Source organism: Felis catus, chromosome B2, assembly GCF_018350175.1.
Source record: "Felis catus isolate Fca126 chromosome B2, F.catus_Fca126_mat1.0, whole genome shotgun sequence".
NCBI classification, from domain to species: Eukaryota; Metazoa; Chordata; class Mammalia; order Carnivora; family Felidae; genus Felis; species Felis catus.
The window spans coordinates 126,042,524-126,066,949 of record NC_058372.1 but is presented as its reverse complement, the minus strand read 5'-3'; the positions used below and the strand labels follow the sequence as shown (position 1 = coordinate 126,066,949).

At 36.1% G+C, this 24,426-nt stretch overlaps 1 long non-coding RNA gene and 1 other non-coding gene across 3 annotated transcripts in view; one reads left to right on the top strand and one right to left on the bottom strand.

Moving 5' to 3' along the window:
* Positions 1–24,426, bottom strand: part of LOC109499928 — a 63,490-nt gene that overhangs the window by 21,210 nt on the left and 17,854 nt on the right. For both annotated transcript variants that reach the window (XR_002742483.2, XR_002157510.3), the window contains exons 2-3: positions 22,357–22,435; positions 17,379–17,546 (exon numbers count right to left, since the gene is read on the bottom strand). This is a non-coding gene — a long non-coding RNA (uncharacterized LOC109499928). The remainder of the gene's footprint in view (positions 1–17,378; positions 17,547–22,356; positions 22,436–24,426) is intronic.
* On the top strand, positions 7,076–7,148 carry TRNAK-CUU. The gene has a single exon. It is a non-coding gene; the product is annotated as a tRNA-Lys (tRNA).

Here is a 24,426-nt window from a genome sequence, read left to right as displayed (position 1 = left end):
AAAAAATAAAAAAAAATTAAATATATATATTTAATATATACGGCAATGGACTCCCTATTCTTAAACATTACAGATTTACTGGAGCAAAGCAATGGTGGGCCCTTTCCGAAGGAGTCTGAAAACACTCAGTTGCATTACTTATTTCCTAGACATTTAAATTTGAAGGACAGAATCAAAATTTTTAACATCTTTTTTAGCTTCTACAGTACCGTAATTCTAAAGTAAATTTGCAAGAATAACCTTTCCATGAACCTTAAGAATCTAAGTAATAATTTTAAATTTTTGAGTCATTATGCATCCCATAGAACGCAAGGTGCTCTGTGTTACAGACATCCAGTTTTAATTTTACATCAAGCCATCCAACTCTCCTTATGAGATGAGCAGATTTATTATTTCATAATCTCATTTTAGGATTTTATAGACCAAATGGGACACATGTCCTAGGAAATGTTAATGTGGAAAGGATTTGTTCAGAAATATAAATTTTCTCTATTTAAAAAACAGAATTTAAAGAAAGGATATATTTTTTCAATCAGTTTTATAATGGCACCCCCACGCATATTTTGCACCTTCAAAATATCCCAATTCTATATATTTGTAGCTGAATATATTTTTGTTCTGACACAGCTGGAAAAAGCTTCAATTTAGCAATTTAGATTTAGCAAACAATTTGTGCATAATATGGCCCATTTGCTTTTGGTGTTATTTCATCATGATTTTAGAGCCAAAAATACTGCAATATAAAAATCAGCAATTGAGTATGTGCAGTGACTCTGATGAACTGGATTTTCAATAGTGTTTTGTTTAAAATATTATCCAGCCTGCTTAGAATGTATAATTTCAAAAATGTCATGGCTTAAAAGGTAAGATGCCCCTTACTGGGTCTAATTTCCATTACAAATCAAGAGGACACAAGCTGTGATATCACTCACGGCCTATGTGAGAAGAACTTAACCCGCTGACCCACCTCATTCTTCTCTGTTCTTGTGAACACTGAACCAAGGCTATGTCTGATAAATTTATAACTTAATTTGTTTTGAGATTGTACATCTAGATTTTATGCAGTTTCTCAAATGGGAAGCAAATTATGCCCTACCTTCCAAGACTCTTGTCCTCTAAATAAAAGAAAGAACAAGACTCAGTTGCACTGAAACTAATCAGTGTGGGCTTTTCAGGATCTTCCAGGTATGGCCAGTGGGACACTGAAGCCCCATTTTGTTCAAGTTTGGTTCAGGAGAAGAGGTTATAAAATCCATAGACACAATCGCAAATGCATGCACACATACACACACACGCAATGGATGAGGAAAGGTGATCTCAGGATCAGGACCTCCTGCTTTGAGTTTCTAGTGGTTATTTGGAGGCTAGCAACCACTTGACCTCAGAGCACTTGTTTTCTTGCCTTTAGGATGAATGTTCTCTGGTGCCTCCCTGATTGTACACAGCTTGACTTACTAAAAACAGCTGTGTGTGTACTGCTCTAGAACTCACTCAAGTCTAGACTATTTTTTTTTATTTTTTTAATGTTTATTTTTGATTAAGAGAGAGACAGACAGACAGACAGAACACAAGCAGGGGAGGGATAGAGAGAGAGGCAGACCCAGAATCCGAAGCAGGCTCCAGGCTTTGAGCTGTCAGCACAGAGCCTGACGTGGGGCTCGAAGCTACAAACCGTGAGATCATGACCTGAGCCAGAATGGGACACTCAACTGACTGAGCCACCCAGGCGCCCCAGGGGTTTTAATGAATAGGATTAATGAAGGGAAAGAAGATGGTGAGGATGAGGGGACAAAAGGAGGTAAAGAAGAAAAGTACTGCATCCGGAGGTAGCAGAATAAGGACATGAGAATGAGAATCAACATACCGTCGCAGGGGACTACAGGCTTCCTCATGGTGCCCAATTAAAAAGTGGGAGCCAGAGATCATTCGAATTGAGGAAGGAAAAGTAGGATGAATTCAGATGTCTGCAGGCCTTAAATCCCAAGATAACCCTGGGTCCTAGCATTCTACCAGATGGCAGTAAATATCCTTCAAAATTAAGCTTCTAAACAACTATACACTTATTATATTTCTTTCTTAAGGTGAATATTACCTTAATCATTATTTCCCACACTTCCTTTATGAAAAGAATCAGTTGGAGTTGTAAAAAGCCTCACATTATGAGGCCCCTCTGGAAGACTGAAACAATACTGTCTGAGAGGGTGCAAGAATCTGGATTCTTCACAGTAATCTTATGGTCAGACATGTTTGAAAACGCTAATGGTGGAATTTCCTTAGCAGTAATTTCTATCAAAAGATAATGTGTCAGGGGTGCCTGGGTGCTTCAGTTGTTTAAGTGTCCAACTCTTGATTTCGGGTCAGGTCATGATCTCTGTTGTGAGATTGAGCCCCATGTAGAGCTCCCCACTGAGTATGAAGCCTGCTTAAGATTGTCTCTTTCCCACAGCCCCTCCCCCACTCATGCTCTCTCTTTCTCTCTCAAAAAAAACAAAAAACAAAAAAACAAAAACAATGACAAGATAGAAAAAACCACACCAGAATGTGTCAAATTTGATGTTTTCTTTTTAAATTTTAAATAACATTAAAATACAAGGAGGCTATTGTATACATTGGAGAGAAATCAGTATTATAATAAAAAAATTATTTAGTATGTCACAGTTAGTAAGATTTAAATTTGTTATTTCAGAATTGTATGAAGCAATTTTATACCATTGAATGACTCTGAATTAATGAACCATAAAATGCTGATAACCAGTTTTCTTCCTATATTTTCTTTTTAAAAGGAAATGAATGAAAATACAAAGAAATGATAATTATAGTTTTATAAATTCCAAAGATTAATTTCCATGTCCAGTCTAATTTGTGTGATAACGACATTCTGTCAACCTTAATTTTTACTCTGAATTTTCACTTGGTCATGGTATATGTATTTGCGTTTCTCTTTATGCTTTGCTGGGAATTCTTAAAATAGGTGACATTTTAATCCAGGGGTAATACAGAAAATATATATGTGATATAAGCTGTGTGATATGTTCATATAGCTTCCAAAGTACCTTGCAATTCATCTACATGACAGTTGTTATTGAAGCTTAAGATCATTAGCACAGGAAACTTGGCAAGGACATAAGACTGGGTTATAAATATTGGCTTCAGATGTCATTTTAGGACAGAATTAACTTCTCTCAGGATGTAGTAGCACGGATTATACAAGAGATCTCAGTTGAATCCAAAGTTATTTGTGAGATTAATGAATTAGACTGAAGGAAAAACATAGAATACAATTTGAATTCATGTTGCTTTTGATTAAAAAAAAAAGTTTTGGGGGCACAAGTGTGGCTCGGTTGGTTAAGTGTCTTTTTCAGCTCAGGTCACGATCTCACACTCCATGAGTTCAAGCCCCACATCTGGCTCTGCGCTGACAGTGCAAAGCCTGCTTGGGATTCTCTCTCTCTCCGTCTTTCTGCCCCTCCCCTGCTCAGGCTCTCTCTCTCTCAAAATAAGTAAACAAACTTTTAACAACAACAACAACAAAAAGTTTTGGTAGCAAAGTTGAAGAGTTCAATTTTTGTAACTTATACATTATCTAACATGAGGAAAGTTACCTAACTTCTCTAAATGTAGTTTTTGTCCTGAGTCAAATTCAAGTAGATGGAAACTGTTTTTTTTTTTTCCTATGGTTCTTGGCACATGCTAGTTCTTCTCCTTCCTCTTTCTTTTCTATACTTCATTTTCCTTCATCTTCCTCCTCTTTTTAGTCTATTATCATTAGTTTCATCATCACTTTTACACATTTACTGACACATCCCTCTACCTCTGTTTTCTCAAGATTCTTTAGTTCCTTGAAAACCTTGCAAAATTACATTTTATCTATGAGAGTAGCTGTATGTAGAGCAAAAATGTACATCCGTAACATACAGTTTGAAAAATAAATACTATTTATTCAAATATCTATTGTAAAATGTATTAGGGCTGTTTATAAAATTGCATGGATTCTGACAAGATAAAAAAAAATAAATGATGAAAATAAGAAGGGAAAGAATGAGGTGAAGTCAGAGGAAAGTTTAATACACCAAGGAATTCCATAAAATAATTTGTAAGAATTTGGGCTGTAAATTTGCTTTTCCCAAAGCTAATGCATACAATAATGATGATGGTAATAACCAAAAAAGAGACTAAGGAAAAATTATGTTTCATAAGTTACAGAGTTGGCAAGATGGGATCACATCACCAAGACCAGCAGTGGAGGGCAGTGATAACCACTGCTGTTACTAAGAATAGAGACAATTTTTTCCTTTAGTCCTCATGAGGTAAGTACCGATTGGTAGAAAGGACAATGGCCTTGGCATTCCTCCAGGAAATGAGTCTGTCCCAGAGGGCACTGGTATCACCAGCATTTGGAATTGAGGCATTGACATGAGACCAAAGTAAGGTTCAATGAAAACTACCCTACAACTAGCCAAAATAGTGTTGTTCCATTGTGGACCTCTATGATGGTCTGACATGACAGAGGAGTAAGTTGTAGAATGCCTTAGAGAGATAGTCTTGGCATATTTTTCAATCCTCAATAAATCCCGTAGACCTAGGTAAAAATTGTGGGGTAGTAAGTTTAAAGTTGTATTCTGATTAGTACCTGGATAGTAAAGACAATACATTGTCAATTTAAGGTGGATCACATGACAATCACAGGCCTGACATCTTCTCGTGAACTGCTAGGAACTAGCAACAACATATGAACAGTTGGAAACTCATTCCATTTCTACACAGGTGTGCACAAAGGAGATAACATATTGTCAGAGTCAACATTTTCCTCAGAAAAGGAATCCAGTTTTGCTTTAACACACAGGAAAATGGCCTGTGATGGCTTCCAGTCGAATCTTATTGAATGTTGTTATAACCTAAGGCACAGATTTAAAAACTGATTTTAGGGGAGCCTGGGTGGCGTAGTCGGTTAAGCGTCCGACTTCAGCCAGGTCACGATTTCGCGGTCCGTGAGTTCGAGCCCCGTGTCAGGCTCTGGGCTGATGGCTCGGAGCCTGGAGCCTGTTTCCGATTCTGTGTCTCCCTCTCTCTCTCTGCCCCTCCCCCGTTCATGCTCTGTCTCTCTCTGTCCAAAAAATAAATAAAAAACGTTGAAAAAAAATTTAAAAAAAATTGATTTTAATTTATATCAGTTTAATAATTATTTACCTGAAGAAATATATATCCTAATATATGTGTGTTTAATTATTTAATGAAACCTTACAAAATGCATCTGGAAATTCTCATGGTTTTGACATATCTGTTAAAATATAGGAGTATACCTGGACTCAACATAATCACCCTTTTATTGAGAGAGGTGGCGTAATATTATGGAAGGTGTTGGAGACTTAAAGTAGAGAGACCTATGTTCTGTTCCAGAATGCACATGAACTTTCTGTGTAACCACGATGGTGTTCAGCTAAGTTTTCTTTTTGGTGAAATGAGAGATTGGTAACAGATAAGTTCAAAGATCCCTTCCATGTACAGATTTGAAGGGATTCTCACTGACTTTAACGTTTAAGCAGTTGTATGTCGTTATCCATGTTAAAAATTTATTCAGTTGCTAAAACAGCTCTTTCATCTTTCACCAAATACAGCTGAGAATTGTCTCCTCAAGCAGGAGTGAAACAATTACTCAGTCAACAAATCACTAACTACTTAACAAACATCCACAGGTTACGTCAATAAGCAAAATAAGTAATAAAAATCATTCCTATCACCTAAGACATACAGAATAGTCCTCATTTTAGAAACATAAAAACTAGTGACCAGAAAATGTAAGTAGAGTTCAAAGGCTGTACACCTAGCAAGATAGAATTTGAGTTTTGATGTTTCAACTTCAAGAATTATGATCTTGTTCTAGTAAGCCATGCTCTTGATGACATGACAGAGATTCGGGTTATAGAGATAGATAAGCCAAGACATTCTAAAGAACAAAACAACAGTACTCAGTGATAAATTGTGTCAAAATTATTCTTTGAAGATTATGTTAGTTTTTCCATAGAAAGCATGCATCACTAACAAGCACAAATCAAGTCACTAGGCTGATAAGATATTTAAAAAAAAAAAACCCTGAAATGTGGGGCACCTGGCAGGCACAGTAATTAAAGCATGAGACTCTTGATCTTGGGGTCGTGAGTTCCAGCCCCACATGGGAGAGTGGCAAAGAGTACTTAAAAAAAAATTTAAACGTGAAAATGCTCAATTTAATTTATAAACACCCATTATTGGAGACTCAATACATTGTATTTACCTTTACATAATTGGAAAAGAAGCATGTATGCCATTTAAAAATTTTTCTGTCATTAAATTTCTGGAAATTGTCAGCTGGGCTTTAAAGAAAGAGGAAGACCAAGAAGATTTTTTAAATAAATAGTTATAAAAAGTATCCCTGTTTCAGCACATGACCTTTGCTTTGTCACCACTTTCCTTCGGAAAGACAAAGGGGTCACTAATGGGGTCCAGGATATACTACCCCCAAATATGGTGTCTGGGCATATTGATTACTTTAAGCTGAAGACATTTGAGGAACAGCCAGAACAGGAAGGATTTTCCCTGAATCAGTTCATAAGATCTTTATGTGAGAAGGACCCTCTCTCCTCCCAGAGGAAAGGATCATCCTCATCTCAAAAAAGAAGAGTGAGATAAATCTGAATGAACAGGTTTTGCTAACTTTCCCTCAGTTTACTACCCTTAGCTCATATCCTTTTCGTTCTGCCACATTTTTCTACCACTTTCTCCTCTTCATCAAACCTGGTATAAAGACACTCAGAGTAACTCTATCTTTCTGTCTTCATTTCCATATGAAGTGCCCATGTCAGGGAAAATTTACATTAAATAAATGTGCGCACTTTTCTTAATTTGTCTTTGGTCACACAGACCCCACTGAGAACCAAAAGGATAGGAGGAGGAAGGTATTTTTCTTTCCCTCCAGAATAATACTTTCAGACTTTAGCTTTCTCATACGTGAGACATAGAGACTTGTCAAAATAGTATCTAAGGTCCGTTCTGGTCAATAACATTCTTAGAGTTTATTAAAATAATTAGTTGTAGGGGTGCCTGGCTGGCTCAGTCAGTAGAGCATGAGACTCTTGATCTCAGGGTCATGAGTTCAAGCCCCATGTTGGGCATAGTGCTTTGTTAAAAAAAAAAAAATGTAAAACAGTTAACAAGTAGCAGCAAAAGAGAAAGGAAGAGAAGAAAAGGGTAGTGTGATTTTACAACGTATAGTAAGTCAAGAAAAACCAAATTTTTGACTAACAATGACTTTGGGATTTTTTTCTTTGTAGGAAACATCTCAAAATAGCAGAAGATGGCCCAAAATGTGAAGAAGATTTAACATTTATCTCATTCTTAGGCCTTGAATCACTGCATAGAAACCATGATAGTCTAATAATTTCCATTAGATATTATATAATCATAAGGATTTGCGGTTAAATATATGGACTACAAACTTTTATAAGCCACATTTTAAAATGGGGTCAATATCATTAAATTTCAAATACAGAATGTGAAGGAAGTGAACTACTTTACGTTTCAAGTGATATCCTTATTATGAAAACATGAATCTAAATCTGCAGTTGTACTAACCTATTGCCTAAGGCATTAGAAAGAAAATACCAGTATCTCTGTGTATTTCCACAGTTAACTGTTGTACTTTCAAAATAGTGCACTATCAGGGCGCCTGGGTGGCTCGGTCGGTCGGTTAAGCCGCCGACTTCGCCTCAGGTCATGATCTCTCGGTCCGTGAGTTCGAGCCCTGCGTCGGGCTCTGTGCTGACAGCTCAGAGCCTGGAGCCTGTTTCAGATACTGTGTCTCCCTCTCTCTGACCCTCCCCCGTTCATGCTCTGTCTCACTCTGTCTCAAAAATAAATAAACGTTAAAAAAAATTAAAAAAAAAAAAACAAAATAGTTCACGATCAATATATAAATTATAAGGTATTCACTGTAATTTTTATTTCTTAATCTTCATAAATTCATTAACAGTCAAGATAACCAGTACCTGGGACAATCTCAACTCAAAAACCATGCAAGGAGGAACCTGAAAATATTTCACGTTTGTTAGATTCTGAATATTTGCATTTAAAAATAAGTATCACAGGGGCCCCTAGGTGGCTCAGTCAGTTAAGCATCCGACTTAGGCTCAGGTCATGATGTCACAGTTTGTGAGTTCGAGCCCTGCATCGGGCTCTATGTTGACACCTCAGAGCCTGGCGCCTGCTTCAAATTCTATGTCCCTTTCTCTCTCTGCTCCTCCCCCGCTCATGCTTTGTCTCTCTCTCCTTCAAAAATAAATAAAAACATTTTTAAAAATTTAAAAAAAAAAAGCATCCTAAAGATTTAAGGCCAAAACCAAAACTAAAATAAATCAAACAACAATCACAAAAATCGGTAAACATCAGACTTTCAAACGGTAACTAAGACCACCAACCAACATAATTTAGGGTTGGAAAATCTATAACCCACAGTAAAAGGTGTGTTTAGGTTAAAAGAGTATATGTTATTATCTCCAACATGAATTTAAAATGGAAAATTAAAATGAGTTGCTTTTGATAGACCCTCATTTTCAAGATTCAAATCTCAAAACATTTCAGAATGACATATTTATGAAATGCTCATCTAACGAAAGACTGTTGGATATTTATATTGTTGTAATCTTATTAAGTTTGTAAGTAAAGGTTGGGAATAAAGTGCAAAACTTTAAACTGGACATCCAGACGTCACTGCTAACCACAGACTTACATTCTTTCTCTATTTATACCGTTTGTTTACTTTTTGCATTTCCTCAGCTTGGACAGGGACTTTCTGCTTCTAGTCAATTTCACTCTTATTTTTGGCACGTAAGTAAATTTTCCAGTACTTCTGGAAAATGTTACATCTAAACAATCCTTAGCAAAGAGATGATGGAAACATTCCTATTGGGATTTAATAAATTGGGTGGTGATAGTTGTCACTATTGTCCCAGAAGATATCCACGGTAACCCAAAACAGGTCTCCCAGTCATCTCTAGGAGGCTGACAGCAGTAATAGTTGGTGACTTCTCTCCTTCATCCCTCCCCAACACTACAACCTAAAACTACTATCCCAGTGGAAAACAAAAATGGCCTCCCAGGTTAGCCTGGCAACAACAGTACATATTCCAGCCCCTCCTGAGTTTTCTGAATGATTCATTGAGAATTTCTGTCAATATGGTAGTCTGGAGAACTTAAGGCTGGTCTCTCGTGAGTACAGTTAACTCCACTCTCCTGTCAGTTACCAAATTCTTTTCCATCTAATCACATCATGTGATTTAAAACTAAACTTTGGAACACCATAAACGTATACTCCCCCCCCCGCAAAAAAAAAAAAAAAACCTGTCAAAAGACAAGGGGATATTTTGTGTATAATAACTTACAGCTTTTATGGATTACCCATACTCTGTTAAAAGGGAATCGTCAAACTAATTTCCAGATCAATACTCCGACACCTTCATTTGTATGCTTGCAAAAGAAGTTGCCTTATTCAAATCCCAGGGCTTTCTGTTATTATTTTAACTGGGGCTCTCCACTTTATCTACCTGCTGGTGAGAAGTAGATTTTACTTGTTTTATTGCCCAGTCAGGAGAAAATTTCCACACCAGGGTAGCCAAACTAAAAATGAAGAGGAAATTGTAAATACAGCTTGAGGAGGAAGGAAAGACCACTTCCTTTCAGCCACTCTCGATTTGGCCTGACTGTATTATGACGAATATCGTGCAGCCTCAATATAGAAAGGGCTCCTATTGTAAAACCCTCAGTGCCGCCTCCAAACAGAACACAGAAGCAGCTTCCCACCAGGAACTCCAAGGAACACCCTGCATCCCGAAGGTAGTTTCCTATCTCCGTAACTTTCAATCTCAGTCAGAGTCTTTAGTTCAAAGGTAACAATTGCTGCTTATGGCACAAACGTAATGATTAACAAGATTTCTATATCGTGGTAATGGATGTGCCTGTGACCACTTCGGGGTCTATGTTAATGCCCTTTGGAATCAGGGAATGACTCCCCAGCTCTTGCTGAAATGTCCTAATACATGTCAGGAAGGGAATAGAATAAACAAAGATTATGACTTACTTGGATAGGAATCTAAGATATTTTACCATTTATCATTTCTCCTGTTTAGTTTACACAGAGAAATTCTAAATATTTCCTGGCATACCTGCATTTTCAAAGTGACCCGAAATGAAAGAAGAAACATAGCAATTTTATACAATGTAACAAATCTTACATGTTATCTTCTAAAATTAAAATTTTACACTTTAGGGGCACCTGGGTGGCTCAGTCGGTTAATTCAGCTCAGGTCATGATCTTGCAGTTTGTGGGTTCGAGCCCCACGTCAGGCTCTGTGCTGACACCTCAGAGCCTGGAGCCTGCTTCAGATTCTGTGTCTCCCTCTCTCTCTGACCCTCCCCTACTCGTACTCGGTGTCTCTCTCTCTCAAGATAAAATAAAGACATAACAAATATTTTTAAAAACTTTACACTTTACATTGAAATCTAAGACCATTTTGAGTTGATTTTTTATGTCGGGTATGGAGTTTAGTTTGAGGTTTAGAGCCTGGTGAACAGATCTGGGACATGACGGCAAAAGCGTGGTCTATAAAAGGAAATAATCAATAAATGGGACTGCAGCAAAATTAAAAATGTCTGCCCTCCCAAAGACCTTATTAAGAAGATTAGAAGACAAGCCGTATAGACTGAGAAAATATTTGCAAACCACGTATCTGACGAATGACTTCTATATGTTATACGTAAAGAACTCTCAAAATTCCACATTAAAACAATAATCCAGTTAGAAATGGGCGAAAACAAAATAGAGAGTTCACCCCAAACGATATACAGACAGCAAATAAACTTTTGATAAATGATCAATATCACTAGCCATTAAGAAAATGCAAATTAAAAGAACAAATAAAATATCACAACACACCTTTCAGAAAGGCTAACATTTTTGAAGTTATAGCACAAAGGGCAAGCCAGGAGGTAGAGAAAGGGATCTCTTCTTCACTGCTGATGGGACTGTAAAACGTCTTCCAACAAAAGCAAGCTATAGTGGGGGTAGGGGGGGCGGGGGAGTAATCCCTCCTCCATTAATAAGGTCCAGACAGGACCTTGTTCCCTATCTGCAGTGATCAGTACCTGTCCTAGGACGGCCAATAAAAAGGCTTCCTTCCCCTGACCAGAGCAATTGATTTAGGCGTGAGAAATGTGACCCATACCACGCAATGTAAGTCCTTCTGAGATTAATTCATGAAATCAGGAAAAACAAAACAAAACAAAACAAAACATATTTTGACTTCATTTACAGTCACTCCGATGATATGGTACTTAATTCAAGAATATGTTAAAAATCTGTCAACCTATGAAGAAACTAGATACAGAATCTTTTTAAATGTTTATTTCTTTTTTGAGAGAAAAAGAGAGAGAGTGTGTGCATGAGCATGTATGCAGGAGAGGCAGAGAGAGAGGGAGACAGAAGATCCAAAGCGGGCTCTGCACTGACAGCAGAGAGCCCGATGTGGGGCTGGAACCCACCAACCATGAGATCATAACTTGAGCCAAAGCTGGAGGCTTGACCAACTGAGCCACCCAGGCACCCCGATACAGAATAATTTTAAAGGAATGTTTTGTAGTTTGTACATAAAATGTTAGCTTTAAAGGAGTATAAAATTATAAAATATTGCTGATATATTCATTGGGCTTCTTTTCTTTCATATTGACAAGCTATGCCGAATACAGCCATTTACTTTAGAAATGTTGCTTTAGCTCCTTTTTAAAAAAATAACTTCTTTCTTTCCTTCAATATCCTGGCCTCTGCCCCCTTACATCTCTGAATATGAAGTATGTCATCGTTAAGTTGCAATTCTTATAACTTCCTCAAATTCCTGAAAGCCATCTCCCCCTGGGAAAAACAGGAAGAAAGAATTGAAAAGTAACAGCAAATGAGTTCTGATTAGCAGATCATCTCTGGGGTTCAAAGCTATACCCCTATGGCAGCTTAAACACCGCAGAAACTCAGTAAGAATTTTTATCACCATATCATAACATGTATAAAATTGTCCTTTAATTTTTATCGAAGTTTGTACGTGTGTGTTTCATGCAATTTATTATTCAAACCAAAATTGAAAACTAGAATTAGTATACACAGAAAACAAACTGACTAGGAAATGATGCATTTTTGTATTTTTCATTTTACCAGGTCGAAAATTAAAAAGTAAAATGACTTTTTTTTTAATTGAAGTCCACACAACATAAAATTAACCCTTTTAAAGCTTTCAACAGAGTGGCAGTTAGTGCAGTGAGGATGTTGTACAACTACTATATTAACTTTCAAAACATTTCCATCATTCTCCCCACAAAAAAAAAACAAAAAAAAAAATAAAAAACAAAAAAACAACAAAAACAAACATCCATTAATCAGTAATTTTACATTATCCCTTACCTTACCCCCCCCCACCAGCAAGCACTAATCTCCTTTTTGTCTCTATTATTTTAGCTCCTTTGGATATTTCATATAAATGAATTAATACACTATGTGACCTCTCATGTCTGGCTTCTTCTATGTCTGGCATAAAGTTTTCAAGGTTCATCCATGTTGTAGCATGTATCAATACTTTACTCATTTGTATAGCTAAATAATATTCCATTGTATAATGCTACATTGTATATCTCTGTTGATGGACATTACAGATGTTTCTACTTTTTAGTTATTATGGACATCGATACTATGAACATTCATATGGAATTGTTGTTTGAACACCTGTTTTCAATTATTTGGAGTATCTATCTGAGAGTGGAATTGCTGGGTCATACGGTAATTCTACCTTTTACTTTTTAAGGAACTACCCGATTGTTTTCCACAATGGCTGCTCTCTTTTACATCTCTACCAGAAATGTAATATATGAGTCTCCACTTCCTTGCCAATGCTTGTCATTCATTGGTTATTATTATCTATTATAACTATCCTATATTGTATATTATTAATAATATATATTGATAATATAAAATATTATTTTATTATTATAAAAATTGAGGTATCATTGAAATACAACAGTATATTAATTTCAAGATTTGTTGTTTTAAATTTCATTTCTATAATGTCTAATCATTTTAAGAATTGTTTGTCATTGATATATATCTTTTGTTTTGGATACTTCTTTTTTTTATTTTTATTTAACTTATTTTTTAATTAACATCCAAGTTAGCATATAGTGCAACAATGATTTCAGGAGGAGATTCCTTACCCATTTAACCCATCCCCCCTCCCAAAACCCTGCCAGTAACCCTCTGTTCTCCATATTTAAGAGTCTCTTATGGTTTTGTCCCCCTCCCTGTTTTTATATTATTTTTACTTCCCTTGCCTATGTTCATCTGTTTTGTATCTTAAAATCCTCATGTGAGTGAAGTAATATTATATTTGTCTTTCTCTGACTGACTAATTTCGCTTAGCATAATACCCTCCAGTTCCATCCACATAGTTACAAATGGCAAGATTTCATGCTTTTTGATTGAAATGAATAAAACTCCATTGTATATCTATACCATGTCTTCTTTATCCATTCACCTATAGATGGACATTTGGGCTCTTTCCATACTTTGGCTATTGTCAATAGTGCTGCTATAAACATTGGGGTGCACGTGCCCCTTTGAAACAGCATACCTGAATCCCTTGGATAAATCATTAGAGAAATGTGTATTCAAGTTCTTTGCCCACATCCTAGTTGAATTTTTGTCTTTTTGTTGTTGAGTTGTAAGAGTTTTTATATATTCTGAATATCAGATACTTAATATCTGCCCTTTTTCTGTTTTGGGGGTTTTCTTTTCACTTTCTCAGTACTGTTCTTTGATGCCAAAAATATGTGAATTTTAATGAAGTACAATTTACCTATTTGTTTTTCTCCCATTGCTTCTGCTTTTGTTCTCACATATAGAATCCATTGCTTAACCCAAGGTCATGATGATTTACCCTTAAGTTTTTTGCTAAGAGTTTTATGGTTTTAGCTCTTACATTTAGGCTATTGATTCGTTTTGAGTGAAGTTTTGTAAATGGTGTGAGGTAGAGGTTTTGTAGCCTTTTGAGCCTCATGAATATTTGAGCCCCTGAAAAAAAACAATTCTGACAACATAAAAGAATTATTTTACTGTGATTTGCTATCCTTGATTAAAAAAATTATTAATGTAGATTTTGATGCATGTATGGTCCTTACAAAACTTAGAATTAGTTAATACTACTCCAGACATATCCCATATTTGATTTACTACCTACGTTAGAGTTACTGTGCCTTTCTTATTTATTACTGCTGGCAACTTTATCACTTGAGCACTAGTCAAACAGATCTGGCAGTGACAGGGAAGTATCCAAAACTATAATGTCCAGAACATGTCTGTCAATGTTCCTAAGGTCCTCAAATGTGGTGGTAGGGGGTGGGGCTGTAAATCTCCTCTGTGATTACCACACCTCATACTTATATAGGGCTTTCCATTTTATAAAGCACTTTCAGCATAATATTCTATTTGATCCTACTAGTCTCTTTTGAAATAGACAGGGCATGTGCTTTTTCATTATTTTATACATATGAAAACTGAATCTTTGAGAGCTAAATGATCTTCCAACGTCAAATAACAGAACATACCAGATTAGTACTCAAAACCCAGTCCTTAGACTCTGGGAAATTATATATATATATATATATATATATATATATATATATATATATATATATATCTTTTCCTTTGCCCTACTGTGATGAGTCAGTGTGATTCTGAAGCAAATTTATAAGAGGGGTTTATCAAAAATTATTTTAATTTTTATTGAAAACCAGGTTTAAAAATGTTAAAAAGCTATAAAGTGTCATTTCCTCTCTAAATGATTGTGCAGTGCATATTTATAAGCGTTTATACAATAATTTGATAACCAAACAGCTGCTGAAACAATGAATTTTTATGACCAGCATCTCAGTTAGTGTTTTTCTCCTAAGCATGATAAAATAAAGTTTGTGTGATACAATTCATCTCTTTCAGATGCGTTTAATGTAAGCACCAGCAAAAGGATAATCAAGAGGAGAATCCATGAAATAAAATCACATGGGCAGTAGAGTAAAATAAAAACACATGTCAGTTACCTATTTTTTTTTAACTCATGTGTGTGCCTGATCATAGAGAACACTACTTTTTGAGATTCTCTAAAAGAAATCAAAACTAGGCCTTTTTAGAGCTGCATGGTGTAGACAACCATCCTTAGCTCATCATCACGTTGCACATACTAAGTGAGCACCTTTCATCTGGACAGCCCCATGCTAGATATTATAATAGGATAACAATGTGAGTAAGATTTAGTCTCTGGCTTTAGTTTACAATCAAAGAGAAGTGACATATATGTATCCAGCTAACTAGATTGTAAAAGAATATGCCACAGCTAAGGTAATGAGCTGCCCTGCAAGGTAATGAATTTCCTCTCCCTGGAGGTGTTCAAGCACAAGCTGGCCTTCCACTCAACAGCATTGTTATAACAGAAGCTGATGCCTGGGTAGAAGCTGGCAGTGAATCACTTGTTAGAGCACTTCCAATTTTAATATAAGCTCTAAAATAATACAGTTTACAGTTAAAGCTGTAAAATAAACCCCTTCTCAAAGCATTAGCTTGCTATTGTATTAATGTTTTTGGCCTGCTTATGATTTTCTTTATTCATTATTCATATGTACTTGTGAAACATTTTTATTACTTCTTGAATGAAACATTTTCTACAAGAGAAATAGCCTGGTGTGTCTTTGGTAATAGCAATTCCATCCAAGATAAGTCTTACAGTTATTCCAAGTGACTTTTTGTTTTTTTTCCTTAAACAGCCCTCTAACATTTGATAATGTTGATTCCACCACCAGAACTCTCTGCAGTTAATGCTATCACATTACTATTATACAGTGGATCAAAGGATTGTGTAAAAACTGAAATATAGTGTAATTAGTAGCTTAAAGCCCAACTAACAAATGTAAAATAAATTTTAGAGAAATACAAAGTGTTATTTGGCACTGATCACGACCATATAAAGCATGTCAAATTAAATAGCATCCCAATATGCTAACAATGTGTTTTCTAAAAGGTGAAGAGGTTAATTGTGTTGTAAAAGGAATTTCCAAAAGAATGCATCATCTATTTTACATTGAAACCCCAATTTACTATGGCAGGAAACCGTATTACTGAACTTTGCAGATTAGCAAGTAATTGACCAAACATTCAGAAATAGTTTTCCCTAATTGTTGGTTGTTGGAGCAGTATATATTATTATATTTAGCAATCCCAATGAAGTTGAATAAATTAAAGTGATCTTTGTTGTGAACTAAAATTTGTATTATACATTTTTAAGTTAATAAACTTATATGAATTTGCTCAAAGATTTCTGTGATTACATTTGTCATGGTTGATATAAAACTGCTCAGCCATTTGGAGGAAATGAATTTTTTTTCAGTGTTTTATGTTTAGCAAATGAGAATTGCTGATTATTATTCATCCTAACAACATTCACTTCTCAAATTATGAATCGAATACATCTTGATTGTGGCTTACGGTAATATGTAAAAAGTTTAATTAGTGTATACAAATGAGTTGGGCTTTTTTTCAGTAAATCTTATAGGTTTTGTTTTTACTTAGAGTTTTTAGTTTTCAACTTGCCCAGCTTTCGAAGGAGTAGAGAACCCAATGAAAAGTGATGGCTTCCAGATAGCAACCAGCATTAGTAAACGCTCTCTCTCATGTATGTCCTTCTTTTTAAAGAATGTATCATCCTTTAGCTGAAGAAATACCAGAGTGATTCTTAAAACGTAAAGGTATTAGTAATGGACAACATTACCCAGTGTTTGTATATATATACACACACATATATACATATATATACATAGCAAAACCGGTGCTAACTTCATGTACTCTGCACAGGCACAGTCAGTCCTGGATAATGTGTAATAGAGATAATTGGTATTTACAAATGTTTGTGGATAGGTGAAAAATTAATATAAGATTTAGGTAAAATTCAAAAGGATTCTTATATTTAAAACCTGCTGCATATTATCGTTATTTTAAAAGGCAGAGCATGATTAATTAGTTCACAAGCACTTTAAAGAGTCACATTAAATAAACAGCAGACCAAATTGAGGGAGGAAGCCACTAAAAATTAAGTCGTTATTATTGTTCTACTCTTTTATATGAGCATATAATCTTTCAGTCGCTGTAAAAACAAAAATAACACAAAAACAAAAACAAAACAAAACAAAAACGAACAAACAACTCAAGGCAAAATAGCTCACACTATAAAGGAAATGTATTGGCTCATGTGACCCAAATGTTCTGTGCTTACTTTTATCCTTTCAAAGAAGCTTGCTTTGGTAGTTCAAATGCTGTGACCAGAGTCCGAGTCTCTCTCCTTCTCAGTTCTGCCTCTTTGGGTGGGCTCTGTTCATAGCAACCTCCTGTCGTCATGGCCTAACATTGGTTCCCAGTGGCTCCCAGGTCGTTCCTCTTCCTCCTTAATGTCATATAGAGAAGATAACAAAGTTCTATAAGAAGAATTTTAAAAAGCATCTTTTCCAGAAATCCTAGGGAAGGTTACCCTTCAATTCCTTGGGTGCATTTGGAACAAAGGCCTTGCATCAATCACTCTGGTCAGAGGAAGGCATGTGATGATTGCCTTAAGCCAATAATGAAGCTATAGTTCTGTGGCTGAAAGGGGTTCCACTTCCCCTGAAATATATGGCCTGTGTCAGGGAGGACAAATCCCCACAAAAATAGAGATAAACTTTTATCAAAAGAAGAGGGAAATGGACACGAGCTAGCCACCAGAAAATGTACATGATACTTGTGTTGTACGTCTCTGCCTTTCTACTGATCTTCTCCTTGCCTTCAAGTAATTAATAGAAAAATGATTTTTTTGTAACGATCAAAGATCATGAAACTGGTGAGCCAATTATTCTCTTTCCTCCCATTTAGAGCTCATTACCAAATGTGTTTATTATAAGAGGCTGCCTCCCACCCTGCTTAACATCTATGGAAAAAAAAACTAAAGACACTGCTGAATCATAGTCCCTTTTGTAATATACCTCACTGGCTAATTCTTCAATAGTAATCATAAATGTAAGTGATCTTCTCTCCAAATGTAGAAAAATGTGAAGATGCATAGAGTCTCTCCACTATTAAATTATATTCCATAATTCCCTTACCTTTCCAAAGAAACCTGTAGGCCTCAGTTCCTCAATTACAAATTCTATGGTTGTCAAATTGGGCCCCTGAGTCAATCATATAAATCCAAATAAAAGTTAGTGGAAAAATAAAATATGTGGATATATGAAAAGACAAATTATTACCCTGGCATTTGGATATTTGTAGATGCAGGCTCCCTATGCCAAAATCGTATGTGATAGGGCTCTGCTAAATAGGAGAAAGGCCATTGTCCAAACTGGAATGGTGACAGATTGTCATCTATATTCTCCTTCATATTCATGCTCCACCTTGGACTGTGTTCCAGTAGCTAACCTGTCTAAACTGCTTAGATTCCCTGGTTATCTCTGATTTATGGCTGGGCTTGGCCATTTAAAATTACCAGTAGGAGATAAGTAGAAGGATGGAGAAGGATTTTGTGAAATTCTCTCCCCAGCTCTCTCTCCTCTAGTAATTCATGGTAGGTTGGTTCTGTCCATCTTTAAGACCCCACAGTTCTTTTTAAGCAGTCTCCCCCAAAAAGCTTTTCTCCCTGGTTCCAGTAACTGTTCCTTTCCCCTACACTTTCAGATATTGGGATGTTCAGAACTATGACAATCTGAGGGTTGGATTGTTGGATTCCTTGCACTCACTTTTGTATTTAATCCAATAACTAGGGTCACTCCAATATACCCAGTAGAATATCCTATTTCTTTCCAGGACCATGACTGATACCAGGGCCAACAGGGACATGGGAATAATATAGGAAAGAACAAGTTGTTCTCAGCAAAAAGTGGGAATGGTTCAAATACACTAGAGAGAAACCTTAAGGAAAGTGCGAAATAAAATAAAGAGGGGGCCAGATGATATAGAGCCTCTAAATCCAGTGGCCTTTATAGAGTTTGCCTGACAAGAATAAAAGAACTACAAAGTGTTTGTGAGAATGATCAGGTATGCTGAAAATATCAGTTTGGCGGACTGGAAATTGAAAAGACTTAAAATAGAAGAAAGTTTAAAGGACCATAAAGATATCTGAGCAAAGACAGATATAAGCCTGAGCAGAGAAGTTGGTAAAGAGGACAGGTGAAGAAAAATGGATGCATAGAATCTTTTAATTATGGAGAGTTGAATAAGGAACATGAGACGTGAGATATGGAGTGTGATCATATGATTTACCATCCAAAGAAGGACACCTTTAGAAGTGATAAAAGTTGTATTAATACCTAAGGTAATTAATGCCTACCAGGATTAGTCCCATAAAATGGAGGCATATAGTCAACCTAGAGATAAACAAAACATTTCATGATAGCAAACCTGAGTTCTTTAGAAACTGATTGCTTTTGGTGAGGACAAGGAAGGTAAACAAAAATGCTAAATATCTAGCTAAAGCTAAATATGTGGGAATGGGGACAAAGATAAAGGGTCATTTTTGTACATAAAGTTGAAAATGCCCAGATAGCATTTGGCAGTATAGAACCAAACTCATGGTCAATTGAGAACACAGGATAAGAAATATGGATTTGAATCTCTTCCATATAAAGAATGAATCTGTTCTACCAAAGAGATAATTTCCCTGACAGAAATCCCTTCCCTCTTAACTATTTATGCCTGTGAATTATTACCTCCACAGCAGTCTAGGAGCCTGAAGGGCAGGGCCAGCCTCTGATTCACTTTTGCAAATCACCAGGCTTAGCACCCTGTTGTATATCCGAAAGAAACTAATACATATTTTGTGAGTTAAAGACTTGTTTTACTTAAGCCACTTGAATAGCATATCCATTACCATGGTTCTGTCCTGCTACTACTCTGCCGTACCTCATCTTTTACCTAAACAATCCTGCTGCTGCTCAATCTGGTTTGCCATGTAAAAATAAAGAAGAGTTTAAGAATCGGTGTCTCGCCAGGGACTGAGCTATGGCAAGATTCCTGTGCCGCTTGAAAGTAAGCCAGAGCATAAATTAACTGCGTTGTACATAAAAGTCTTATGTCTTGTCTGGGCAACTGAATGGACAATACTGTCACTGGCGTACTGGTTAAACAGTGTTATATATTTAAATGCTAGATTTTTCTTACTCTCTTCTTCATATTTCCTTTTGAGGAGATGTTTTTGAGGTTTTAGGAGATGTTATTCTTTTTTTTTAATAAGATGAATGGGGGAAATTTTCTTTGTATTTGTAACATTTTGATGTCCCAGATCAGTATTTGACCTCCAGTAGGTCACGTATACTCTTAACTGCCTACTTATTCTCATGTTTTTGGCAACTGGTTTTATAGATATATCCATTTTACTTTTTTAAAGTAGCTGCCATTTCTTCTTTTGTCATAAAATCAATTTCCCTGCTCTGCATCCAACAAATATGAAATCCATGCTGATAGAGTTTTTCATTCATCATTTGGCAAAAAATTTACCAAATGTTTGAAACAGTGCTGGGTAAAACACATGAGATATGGATTTTGTGGGTCGGGAAACACAAAACTAAATTAATAAAACATTGCCCCTGACCTCACACAATTATAAATTTTTATGGTGACTGAATTATGTGATTCTTTTGTCACAATATTATTTGACAGAAATAAAAATGTCTGAAGTCTATAGAATCTCTTTCTCTCCCTCTCTCTGTTTCCCTCCTGCCTTCCTTTTTTCCTCATATTTAAGACAGCTATTTTCAAAGCATGTCAATATTGAATATTCATTAATTTTCAAAGTCCTGGGTTTTTGCCAGTTTAGATTTAGTTGATGTTCCATTACACTGTTGAGCACATTTCATGGTTCTCTAATCAAATTAGCTCACTTCTAAACACAAACATTTTTATAAGACTTGCCCAAAGCAGTTGTGACTTAGCTCCCATCTTATTTTTTTAAATAAAAAAAAAAAAAACCAAGCAGCAGGTTATTAAGTTCGGCACATCACCTGCTGTGCAAAGAGACCAACACACAAGAAAAGCAGCCAACCTTCCTACAGCACATACTGTAGATCACACAGTGTAACACAGACTGTAGATCAGAGAGTTGTTACATCACTAATATTCAAAGCCCCTTGAATTTCAATTATACTTTATTTATTATCTTAGCTGCTTCACCATTTGTAATGCATAGTAATCTTCTACACATTCACTGCTTCCACCTTGATGGTTGCGAAGTATCTTCTATGATGCATTTTGTCATTTAATATTACGTTTACTATGCAAAACACAGCTAAATCTTGACAGGCCCCATAAAAACCCATCCTAAATGAACCATTATATTGTATGCTGTCAACGTGGACTAAAAAAATACAGTGCCACTCCACCAAGCTTGCAGAAGCAGTGGAAAATAGGGAGGGATGTAACTCCCAAAAAGAAGATAGCAACTACATATTTTGCACCGGACGGGACATAGGCCGGCGGGAGATGGGGTAAGGATAACTAGGGAAATGGCAATAATTAATTAAAATTTGATGCCGTTCAGGAAGTCTATTTTTGAATTCTTATGGGCGACTCAATGTCTAACAAGACCTCGATTGTCTAGAAGTTCAGCCAATGCAGGAGAATAAGAGGTACATACGTGACTGTAAAACAAGGCCACTGTCATGCAGGACGTAACAAGAGCAGACGCAGCAGACCATGGCAATAGAGAGGAGGGAGTGAATTGCTGTCCCTTGGGCATTTGGGGAGCGACGCGCTCATGACTCCCAGGGCCTGTTAATCTTCTCAAGGGTTCCGAGATACAGCGCAGTCAGCCTGCTATGTTGGAATCATGGGGACCAGTGAGTTCTGGGATCTTTGGCACCTGACAAGTTCTAACAGGCAGAGAGGTGATTCCCTAACTAGTCTGCATGTCCAGCTCACCATGAGAGTCATGAATAAAGGGATTCTTCTGCCCTATCCAAGAGCTGCTCTACTGAAGTCCCAGAGTAGAGTCTGTATTTTTCAAAAGTGTGCTGGGCAAATCAGATACGTAGCAAGGCACTGAAGACACAACTGTGCATCTGTGACTTGCTAGATGTTAGAGCTCCTGCCACCTGTGATCAACACTGAAATATGTTTTCTGTTCCTTACAATCCCTGGCCTGATAAAAACCACCCGTTTATCTCTCACCCTTCAGCAACCAATTTTTGTGGCCAAGCTAACAACCAGGACGCTACAGTGTAAGAGCTACATACTTCTTTAGCTTTATCTCAACCAGGGTTGTTTTCCCTCCAGGTAATTCAGCGTCTTCAACCAAAGGGAGCCAAAACACTGCTGCATTGAAAATAATATTTTTATTAATAGGAGTTAAGGCACAGAATTAGAAATTAGTTTAATCTTATTATCTATAAACATGTGCTATTTCAAAGTTATCAATACACAAATATTATATGTATAATATACATATATACATATATATACATATACACATATATGACATGTGTATGGTATAAAACATATCTCATGTGGACTTGAAGATAGTGGAGTTGTATACATTTTTTTTTTTAAGAAAACAGAAGTTGGAAAACAAAAGTTACCTCCAAGAGGTAACTTATGGAAATCTAACAGTAACATTATGTAGAAAATTACAGCTTTTTTTTTTTTTTTAGAGGGAGACAACAGGCAGGGAAGGGGCAGAGAGAGAGGGAGAGAGAATCTGAAGCAGACTCCACACTCAGTCTCACAACTCTGAGACCATTACCTGAGCTGAAATCAAGAGTTGGATGCTTAACCAACCGAGCCACCCAGGTGCCCTGAAAATTACAGAATCCTTAATATCACAATTTAAAAAGTGAACGTTATGGTAAAACTTTTATACACTAAGTGCAAAGCTCCACTCCACGACTCCACGACATGGCATGATGAGGTAGGTGCTCTTTAAAATCTATCTGCACCTTGTTGATACTAAGATTGCACCTTTACCATATATTTAACCTGTATTGAGACTTCAGAGTATATCCTGTGGTAATCCTGAAGTTGCGTCCTAACACATGGCTCATGGCTTTCAATGGGCAGATTTAGACCTGAAAAGGGACCTTGAATATCATTTTCCTTCTATTTATGTTTTTATTTCATTTATTTTATTTCAGTGTCTTCCTTTTACAAAATACCTGGAAATTCTGGTTAAAATAAAAACAAGCATAGTTTTCAAATTAAAAAAAAAAGAAATTAAAAAGTCTAAATTTTTATTGGAAAATTAAAAGGTTTTAGGGTGCCCAGTTAGGCAGGTACATTAAAGCTGCCATAATCCATCCTGTTCCAAATAATCTAGAATCTTGATTGTTAAAACGAAGCCAGAGAATAAAGTCAAGACATGAGGACTCAAGCGTGGAGAAATGAAACTGACCACCTGAATAAGTTAGGACATTAGAAGCCTTCAACTTCAAATACAGAGACGCACTAGGAAAAGTTCACCTTCTGGAAAGGAGACGTGACAAGAAACTTCTGTCTTAAAGAGGACTGTGGGTGGGAAAATAAAATAAAATAAACTCTCCCCTAAAAGTTTATAATTTGGGCCTGTGTTCACACCAATGGAATTTGATTTTATATTTCTTGCAAGTATAAGTTAAAAATTAAGAAAGAAATTGAGTTATCAAACTAACTCAAGTTTGTCCTGTGCCAGTAAGCCCTAAGGCACTCCTGTAAGGATTCATAGCCACTCAGATTTCATATGATGCAAAGAGATAAAACTCAGCTGGATGTGAACTCCCAATACAGAAAGACATATGTCAACACGAGGAAGAGTAAGCAAAAAGAACACGCAGTTCAATTAGATAACCAAGGAGTTTAGATATTCCATCTATTGCATACAGATTTTGGAGGAAGCACAATTAAACTTTTTTTATTTTTTCAAATGAGTGAATCTAGACCATAAGTGAGAAAGAGGACCCGATCAAACAAAGCCAGATGGATTAAAAAAAAGAATGAAATAGTATCTGTGTATAAGATTATAAAAAAATATGTATGTCCATATCTATGTAACCACCATACAATTTTTAAGAAAGAGAATATTTCTAGACCTTAGAGGATCCTTGTGATACTTGCCAATCAAGATCCTTCCCTCTGAACCATAGTTACGACTGCCTTGATTTATAAAAAAATTATTCCTTAATTTTACTTACTTGTCTTAAACACTATAATATTTCATTTTGTTTATATCTGAATTATACATACGTAAAGTTGCACTTTATTCATTTGGTTGCCGTCTTACTTCCTTCAAAATTACTTTTGAAATCCTTTTGTGTTCAGTTATAATGCACTCACTT